A 10,622-nucleotide genomic window follows, 5' to 3' on the forward strand; every position below is an offset into this window, starting at 1 on the left:
TCAAGAAAGTCTATCTGCATTATTCCATGCTCTGTGTCAAAGACTGATAACAACCTACTCTGTGAGATGGAGGTTTGCTTCCAGAATTGGTTATAGGTGCTATTTTATAAAATCTCATTTCTGAGTTTTATCTCCCTATACCTATCAAAGACTATCTTCTCCTCGTCTGTTTGGACATTCTGTGATTCTAGCTCAGTTTCCTTGTGACCCTGTGAAGATGAAGGTTCATTAGGAGATGTTGTGAATTTGTTGGTTGCGGGTGGTGAATCTGTGATAATGATGGCAGCCTGCTCTTCATTCTCTTTGTCCAATTCTACTCTAGGATTCAACTTTATTCTCTTCCAGTAGCCGATCCTGAATTCTTTAGTTTCACTCCCATTTGTTGATGATGATCCTTCCTCCCCCTGTCTTTTGCTTGATTTTTATTGAGGAATGGGATTCTGCAAACTGGAAGTAGAAACAAGTTGTTCTTCAACTTCCTGTAAGGTGTTTTCTATCCACTCCAGTTGATTGACATACTGCTCTATTTTTGGCCTTGAAGTATGAATGTAAGGAGTGCTTCTGTTCTACACTATGAGCTTTGAAATAATGCCACACGGGTCATAAGACCATGTAAATCTCAGAATGAACTTCATTTCTTTAAGCATTCTATCTACCTCTTCACCTGTTATCCTTGTGTTGCACACAAATGGGCCCACCTGTGTCTTTATTCTGAATTGTGACTTCTTCTTGGCCACTACAAAGTGGATGTCATCTGAATTCAGCATCTGTCTAATATACTCCAGGGAAAAAATCATCATTGGGAGGTATTTGCGGAGTTTATAGGGTGCCAATTCACAACCATACACCCTAATTTCTGTGTAATTTTGGTATAAATACCAATCCTCGGTCTTTGCTTAATCTGTGAAATGCAAAATTCTCTTGATTTCTTCACTGATCCTGGGTTGTACTGCACTTTTCAGAATGTTCATGGCTAGATGAAAAAAATCTTCAATAAACTGCTTATAAGTGAATTCCTGATGTTCTCTCATGACCAATGAGGTCCAAAATATCATTGGTTGTTGGTTTCCTGCATCATCAAGTTTCTGCAATGAAAAATTGAATTTGTTTGCTTGATAATAGAGGAACATATAAATCAAAATAGAGGTGTAATTGAACACTTGTTCTGTAAGAAATTTTATGAATCATTCATGAATACTATTAGCCAAGAATTGACTGAAATTGAACACCAAGGAGGGCTTTCTGTTTGTGGAAAATATGGAGAGGAATCCTAAAATGGGCTCATCTACCCACTGATCAGAATAATAGCCTAAAATGTAGGAAATCATGGATATAATTTGCTTGGTCTGATCAGGGAATATGGAGGATTATTTTTAGGCAATTGGGCATTCTCAAGTAATAAAATCTCAAAGATTTTGGCTCTGGTGAAAAAATCCAGCTTCTGATAAAGCTGGGTGAGGGCTTCTAGGGAGAAAGGAGCAGTATTTTCCACAGTGGGAGCCAACATCATTTGGTCAATGGATTGGGCAGTAATTGTGAAGAGAATGTCACTTGTAGGGGCAATGATGGCTCTTTGGGCAGGGATATAGCATGCTTGACATCTTCTGGTAAATTATGGGGCTTGGAATGTCAAGGGGAAAATGTAGTGGGGGAGGTTGGACTCCCAGAGCCCAATTTCATCGGTTTTGTCTGTGTGTTTATCTTCCAACCAACAATATAACTCAAGAAAATCACAGTCACATTGGGCTTCATTAATCCTGTAATCCCTATTGGCTAAAGGTATATGATCTAAATCCACAGAAGGGGGAATCAAAGGATTAATAGGCTTATCTTGAGTCTTAGTCTTTGGAGGCATGATTGTAAAAGTATGAGAGCGATAGGTTGAGCAGAAAAACAAGAGTGAAAAATGGATGAGAGCAATAGGTTGAGCAGACGAAATGATCATGACAGGTTCAGAAGGTTTTAAACACTGCAACAAATCGTTCCGTTGAAATGGCATGGGAACGTTAGGCCTAAACGGTTACTCGAGAGAAATCGAATTTAATATAGAACGGTCATTTTGGCTAGGAAAACATTTAATAGGCCAATAGTTATGCCACATGGCGGGCGAAGAGTGGTGGAGTAGTCATGGTGGGGCATGGTAGAGCGGGCAAGGGATGAGTAGTTTTCAGAGGGGGTAGCGGGTAGTATGTGGTTTTCGTGAGGGGGGTTGTGAAACTACAAGAGGACACGTAGGGGATGGGGCCTGATGAGGAAAGCAGCTTTTCAAACCCCCCCGGCCGTAAAGGAAGGATGGAGAGGGGGGGCCAAAGGTAAATGAGTTGCGCTGATCATAAGCGAGAACAGATCCTGAGGCTGCTGACTGCAGTGTCCTTTAACCTCAATATAACAAACAAAATCTTTGTCCGCTTGCGCTTTTAATATTTTCTTTTTGAACTTAGGATAAGGAATAAATGTTGAAATGTATGAAAGACTTTATTCCCATGGCACACATATTTTCCCTTTTTAATCCTATCCTTAAAACTTAGGATAAAAATTACATATGCAGATATTTACAAATAATCCAATCTACCTACCCTTAGCTAAACTAGCATTTTTTATTCTTTCCTCTAGGGTGCACTTAGACTAGCAAACCCACATTATTTTTTTTTATTACAGAATCAAAAACTATCTAGCATATCCCTTATTTCTCCTATTGATCCAGATTAAATAGATGAATCAATGTCATTTTCTACCTAACTAGTGATTTACCCAGATTAAACTGTTGGGAAAACATTTATTCTCTAACTTAATTTACAAAAATTTAAAGGAGTTTAATCATGATTACACTATATGATTAAACTAAAAGCTAGTGATTGTGGCATTTTGAACAAGCCGCACACAACCTTTTATTTTTCAATAATAAAGAAAAACTATCTATGAGTAGTGGGATTTAGACTTGCAACACTTTCGGTATTATTCCTTTTTTACTTTTCTTTATTTTGGTGGGGTTCAATCTTTTCTTCTTTTTTTTCAATATTTTTTTGTTTTTCTCTTTTTCTTATTTATACTCTCTTTACATTTTTTAATTCTCTTTTCATTTATTTGGAAATCATTGGTAGATTGACAAGTATTTACAAAATAAGGTTCCCAAGATACAATACTCAATTACCTTGAGATCCTATAAATTATAGGACCCTAATAGTATCCTCCTTGGCTTTACATCTAGGGCTTCCTTCATAGAGCCATCTTTTCTTCAACTGTGATTTCTCTAGATCATGAGGTGCATAGTTGTGACATCCTTCACAACTCTTCTTACCATGGCCCTGCACACATACCCGGACTTTCTCCAAGAGGTCAGAAACCAAAAACAAATCACATATTACCTTTTTGGTGGTGGCCTTTTCCGGTGACATCTTCTTGTAGGTATCAACACCCTGCATACATGTTGACACATCTCCCAAAGATATTGGTTGTCAAGGATTTTCATCTTTTCATACTTCCATCAGATTCTTCATACCTTTCCAGGAGATTTCCTAGTCAAATCTTCTTGATCCTTTGAATTTTCATTGCCTTCATCATGGTTGTATATTTAACAATCTCTTCCATCCTCACATCTTTCATTCCCAAGAGATTTCAATCAAAGTTCTTGAATTGTAGTCAACCACCTCATACTACATGGGAGGACATATTATGTTGATTTCATCTAGTGTGATTTATGCCTTCCTGCAACCTTTTAGAGGAGATACTTTTTCTCTTGATCATTCTCGATCCATGTTACTTGCAACCATATGTCATGACATTACAATATTAAATACAAATACAAGCATACATACCTCATTTTTCCTTCAGGCTTCTTCCAACAACTTTCTTGATTGAAAATATCTTCAATCCCTTGATCTGCTTCATTTCTCAAGTCATCAGTCCTTCATCTCATGAATTCCATAAGTTGGATTTCCTGATGAAACACTTGCTGCCTTCCCAGACTAGGGGATCCTTCGTTGAGGTTTCTATCTATAGGATCTTGCATATCCCCATTTGGCAAATGTTTCCTTTGACCTGGATGACTTCTTCCTTTCCTTTAATGTCCAATGAGATTCCCAAGAGCTATGTCTTTCATGTTCGACTGCCATGGATTTTTGTCCTTCATGATTCCCATGGTGATATTACGAGCTCTTGTTTCCAATGCTTCCATGATGCCACAATGCATCTTATTATCATGGTCATATCTGCAAGGGATTTTGAAGCCTATGATAGGATCCTTTTATGAGGGACACCATCTCACTTATAGTAGAGGTTTGTTACTCCCTCTTTCCTTGGTCCTTTTCTTCAGCTTCCTCCACCCTTCCAGTGATATGAGCTCCTCTTCCATAGTACTATTTTGTCTTGTCAACCTACCTTTTCTTTTCTGCACATATTTGAGTCCTTTCAACTTGTCTTTCTCTATCTAGCATAGAGACCACAAACTGTTGATTGAATTAGCCTTCTTGTTCATGGATAATTGTTACCTTTCTTATCAATATCAATATCAATGATGATTATCCTTTCATCATTTTTCCCAGATCTCGCAATTGAGATTTTATGAAGATATTTCTTCATTCTTTGATACCTTCTTTACTGCATTTCAGAGAGTACCTCTTCTATCATTTCATGTATTTCTTATATGTCTCCTTTCTTGCTACATAGAGATGAGAGAACCTTTAAGAGTTCCTTCTCATGAGCTCAAAGGAGACTTGTTCATTGACTTCTATTCTCCATAAGGATTCTGTCAATCCTTCTTATTCTATGCAAGGACCTTTGATGACCCATCTATCTATAGATCTCCTTGCATTCATGAAGTCATTTCAAAGAAAAATGATTAATGAAAATACTTACTTGAGATGTGAAGATGAAATCTTCACCTTGATCATGTTGGCAGTAGTTGGAGCAGATGTATTGATGCTTCCTCCGACTGAGATCCTTGATAGGAAGATTGCCTTCTTTGCCTTCGAGCTATCTTGATTTATATATCCAACAAACTGCTGATATAATTGGGCTACATAAGAAACCTTGAAGTATGCAGCATCGAATTGAAGTTGCTTGCCATGATGTATAGAGATCCATTAGTTAGTACAACTTATTTGAGTACTGTCCATATACACTCCTATATATGCCTTTGAATCAAGTTCTGAGAATCTGATATTTTAAGATTGTGTTCTTTATAGGGAAGGATTCAATTTGGGATAGTGTCTATCACTGGGATGTTGTAGATGAAACTGTGGGAGGCACCAAGACTGTTGTCATGTACCCTGAGATCTAAAGACTGTTGACATCCAAAACCCTTGTTGTTTGTAGACTGTTGTTGTAAACTGCTTCCTTGATCTAGGGTTTGATCAAAATGATTCTTTAATGTAGATCTTGACATCCTTGAGATTGCTTTGATGCTTGAAACTTGATCCTTGCATGTCTCTTTTCTGCCCTTTCTTTGACTGTTGAACCTTCGCTCTGATACCATGTTGAAGAATCTAGGGCATTCAGAAATTAGAGAGATTCTTCTTAACATGATAACAATTTGTGAAGTGTTTTACAATTTATCTTAGCTTGATCTTTGTTGCATTATTAGTGTAGGTGTTTACTTCATCAAACTACTATAAAAAACAAAAGAGACAAGAACAAAAAATATTTGGCTTTCTGCCAGGGCCGAAACCTCTCCCTCTTGGAGAGGAAAACCCGCACAAAATTCTTCTTATAGAGATTTCAATTGACGAATACCAAGACCATGACCCTTGACACATTCTGCCACTCCAAGACCAAGCCATCAATCCTCTTCTCTGTCACTGTTGAGATCATCATGATTGTTGCACCATTGAAGCTATTACTGCTGCATCACTGAGATCTTCACTGCCGCTTCTTCATTATGTCACTAAGATCTCTTGTCTTCATTGAGATTGATGAGCCTCTAAATTAGACATAAATTAAGGTCCATGCCTCTAAATTAAACATAAATTAAGACATATGACCATCCTTCAGCACATTAAACCTCTCTTTTTGCATTAGATAATGTATTTTTAACTTTAATATATTCATTAGGAAGGTTTATGAATAATTTCATATTTGTGTCTAATATTATTTATTTTTGTGGAATATTATGAGAATATTGGGAAAATTATGAAGATTTGGAGGAGGAGATAATTTAGGCACTTGATCCCTACTACAGGAGGATCAATATTAAATAATAAATAAACAATATATTATGGAATTATGGCACAGATTGTGGAACTCCAATGATTGAGAAAATCTAGGAATGTGTTCCCTGTCATTTAATGCAGATTCCTAGTATTGGGAACCAGATCCACTAATCAAGGGATTTTGGTGGGGAAAGCTTCCTCCTTTCATGGGGAATGATTCATAATCATTTTGCATAAGTATAAAGTCAAATTTTCCTCTAGGGAGATATTTTTATTAGTGTTCTTGTGGAGAGAATTCATATTTGTGCAGCTCCATTATATTTTCTTGCAGGGATGTAATTGTATTGATGAAAATAATGAAGATTGGTGTCATGTTCAGCTTCTAAATCTTGTTATCCACTAGAGGTCTTTGAGTTTCCTTGGGCTTGGCCATCTCAGGAGCCTCAGAGGCCTTTTTGTATAATTTTCTTTTCTTCTTTTCACTTCTTATTCACATGCATCTCTTGCTCTTATTTCTTTCCATTTCTGCATTCAGTATTAATGATTTCTTGTTGTAGGATTGAGTTAAATGGTTGATGTAATTTCTTTTACATGATCACAAGCATCATTTCATCCTTGGAAGAGCTTTGGAAGGTCATAGTAATCATTGAGCTACTTGGATTAGTTTTCTTATTCCCAAATCTAGATTTTTGGAACTCATTTTTAAAAAGAACATTAAATTTCTGATATTTTTTAGAGCATGCTAACGAGCTCAGTCGAGTTGGTTCCACTTGCATTAGATCACAAAATCATTCTATTTAATAAAAAAATTACCCCATTGCATTTGCGCTTGATTAGGTTGGGCATTTGATAGATTTACTAGCTCACTAGTTCTCGGATTTCTAATTTTTAGACTAGTAATTTCCATTATTTAATAAATCTTTCCCATGCATAGGTAAATTTGTAGATAGATGTAGACAATAATGTGTGTTGTTGCAGGGAGACCTCACCTCATTCGCCTCATCCAAACCTCATCCACCATGTCGCCAAAATCCACTAAAATCTCAATCTAAATTATTGTTTTATAAACAAAAATTGTCATTTCCATTGAGCAAATCTACCCATCTTAAAGCCCTTGCTTGAGTTCTGGGTAGTTTCCACCACCTCCATGACTTATTCTTCCATTATCCACCTTTCCCAAGCTCCATTCCACCTTCTAGACCACTTCCTAAGCTTTCAACCTTCTTTTTGTAATAAAATAGGGGATCTTGTAGACATCCTATAGGAACTAGTACTTCCTGTAGACATCTTGTAGGAAAACCTGTAGTGGCCTGTTTTGAGCCCAAATTGAGAAAAATCATCACTAGAAGCCAGGATTAGGCCCCTACTTTCCCTCCAAGCCATTTGAACCATTGTACTCATTTTCCTCCACACCTGTCTCCCCTGCCAAAGAACCAAGCAAGATTAGCATTTACATTTTTCAAGCAAAAAGATAAAAATGAAAAAGTTATTTTATATTTATTCATGCACACAGCAGTTAGCACTCTCTAGATCAAATTCCATGCTTAGTTAGTTTAAATCATCACATGTGATAAATAGGGTTAAGTTAGGTTTCTTTTACATTTAGTTCATGATATTTATGCAAGTAGAATATGTTTCTTTCCTTGTACTTTATTTCTTGCAATAGGTTAGGGTGTCCATTTCGAGCAGTTCATTTTCTGCAATTAATTTAGGATTTGATTTCAACACATGCACTCCATTACATCATGACAGCAAAGGAAGGACACATTGTATGACACACATATAGTGTTGATACCTCTTAAGTTTGTATAAACCCCGGGTTGATAATTAAAGTCAGTAGCCTTGGGAGTTGCAACATTCTTGTTGCAATACCAAGGCTCATCAGAGATCATGACCCTTAAGACTGGGATCATAACTGAGATAGGATCATGACTATACGTGTGCCACTATGAGATCCTTTTCATCATCATGATGTTTAAACTGTGATAATCCTTGTCATTCCTTCTCATTATGATGAGACTAATCTTCCTTGTCACTGCTTCTTCTAATTATGCCGAGACTATGGTATTGCTCCTTCTTATTACACCGAGATAATAATAAACACTGAGATCCTTCTTCTACCATGAGATTAGGACTGTGTCTGCACTTTCATCGAGGCTAAGTTCTCCTTGCACCGAGATCTACTGTAGTGATGTCGAGACTATATCATTGTAACCCTTCTCCTCACAATGATGCCTAGACTGTGACTGCGTATGGAATAAGTGCCTAGATAATGCACTGTTGTGAGAGCACCGAGATACATGTATATATATACATATATGTTGAGGCTGCTAGGAGACCAAATACTCTTCATTGTAATGTCGAGATTGTACCTCTGTTTACCCATGCGAAGATTACAATGATACCATTCCATCCGTAGTCCTGATCTACTGTCTTCCTGTAATGCGAGGTCTCCTTCCTGCTCCTTCTATCCACCCAAGACCTAGTCTGCCTACACCTTATACCCATCTGAGGTGCAGTCAGACCCTTAAACACTTGCCCTAATGCAATGCGGATCTGCTCCTTCTATACATACGAAATCTCAGAGAGAAATGCGAGTTCTGTCCTTGGCATTTGCAGATACCCTAGACAGGTATTTATAGTCGTTTGTGCCTCATATATTGAGCCAACTTGAATACATGAACTGACATGTCTATTGCCCAAGCCGACATGACATTTAATTATGTATTTAATTCATTTTTGGAGGACATGATGAATTCCTTATTGATTTGCTTACAAACTTCTTGAGCTTGCTAATGGGGGATTGTTCTTGGTCTTGGAGGGATGCTTAGACTTGAATACATTTTACATAGGCTCTTAAAGAGCTCCTTCATACATTACTGGACTCTTTGACTTTATTAATAAATCCTAAAGACATCAAGAAGAAGTCTTTTACTTAATGACACTTCTTGCTCATGAAACCCATGTAGCAAGGCATACAAAAATAATTTATTCTCTTTTATTATATGATTTACAAAGATCATGTCATTATGAAGACCAAACCTAGTTACACTTTCTTCAACATAAACCATCTTGATTGAGATAAACACCTCTATCTCATTATATTAACTCATCATTCACCATAAGAATATTTCAATATTTTGAATGATTCAATCAATTATAGTATGTTAACCTGGATTAGATGGCAACCATAATCCCTTAAAACAACATTATATTACAATAGAACAAAACCATTGGATGAACCTCAACCATGATGTGATTAAATACCTACAAAGAATACAACGAATACTTAACATTATTACTTACAACTATCAAACCATAGCAACCAAAGAATATGCTAACCTTTAGACAAGCATATCTTCATAGACTGCAAGGCTTCCACTAAGAATGAGTTCAAATTTGTGAAGATTTAATACTATAGGTAATTACCACAACCTAGACATTCCATGCCTCACTATGTTAGTGGTAACAAAAAAAATTCTATAATCTTTATTATAAATTTTTTGAAATGTTTCTACTATTATAGCAGCATCTAGCAACATCTACTCGTTATTTCTCCTTTTTAGTATTCTAGATTCTCGATTTTGTTATTCCATTCGAGGTATCTTAAGCACCTCTACTTTGTTATTATCGCTTGATGTATTTTTGTCTCATTGACCTATTTTTCGTTGATAAACACAATTTTTATCAATAGATAACTATGGACTCCACTGTTTGCATTATCATGTCACTGTTTGCATTATCATGTCCCACTCCAACATGGAGCATTGCCAATTTCAAGGAACATGCATACTAGGGTTCTATATAGATAAAGGTTTAAACCTAGGCCTTTAGCACATACATGTGTAAACTCACAACTAAACTACAACACAATAGAGTTAAAGCCAATTAATTTGGAAAAACTTGAAAATATTTAATTGTCTTATTATTGTCAATTTTGCCAGTTTTGTCTTTCACTGCCTATTAGTTTGTCTTTGACCAAAAAATTATGCCACTTATCCATTTTTTTTGTTATTTTCAATTATTATTTAAATTTATTTATTTGTAAAATTAACTTCCATTTCTATTTCCTTTCTATTTATTTTTTTGTTTTTTTTTTTTTTTTTCTATTTTTCTATCTTCATGAATTATGATTTTTTCTCCATATTTTCAATTTAAGATGACAAATTTTAAAGAGAAAAATAATTCAAAAAAAAAAAAATCCCTTACTTTTTTAGTTTTAATACTTTTTTAATTCGACTTATATTTTTTTGTCTTTTTCTATGTTTTTTTCAAGAGAATAAATTTTAAAAAGGAAAAAGTAAATAAAAAATATTTTCCCAATAATTTTTGTTTTTAGTTTTCATACTTTTTAATTTGACTTATATTTCTTTTTGTCTTTTTTTTTTTTTTTCTTTATTTTTATTCCAATTACATTAATCATAATTTTTTTTCTTGTTTACACAACTTTTATAATTAATAACTATTATAATAATT

The sequence above is a fragment of the Pinus tabuliformis genome, chromosome 1_1 (genome assembly GCF_031772625.1).
Source record: "Pinus tabuliformis cultivar Carrire ecotype Pingquan chromosome 1_1, CPIR1, whole genome shotgun sequence".
Lineage (NCBI taxonomy): Eukaryota > Viridiplantae > Streptophyta > Pinopsida > Pinales > Pinaceae > Pinus > Pinus tabuliformis.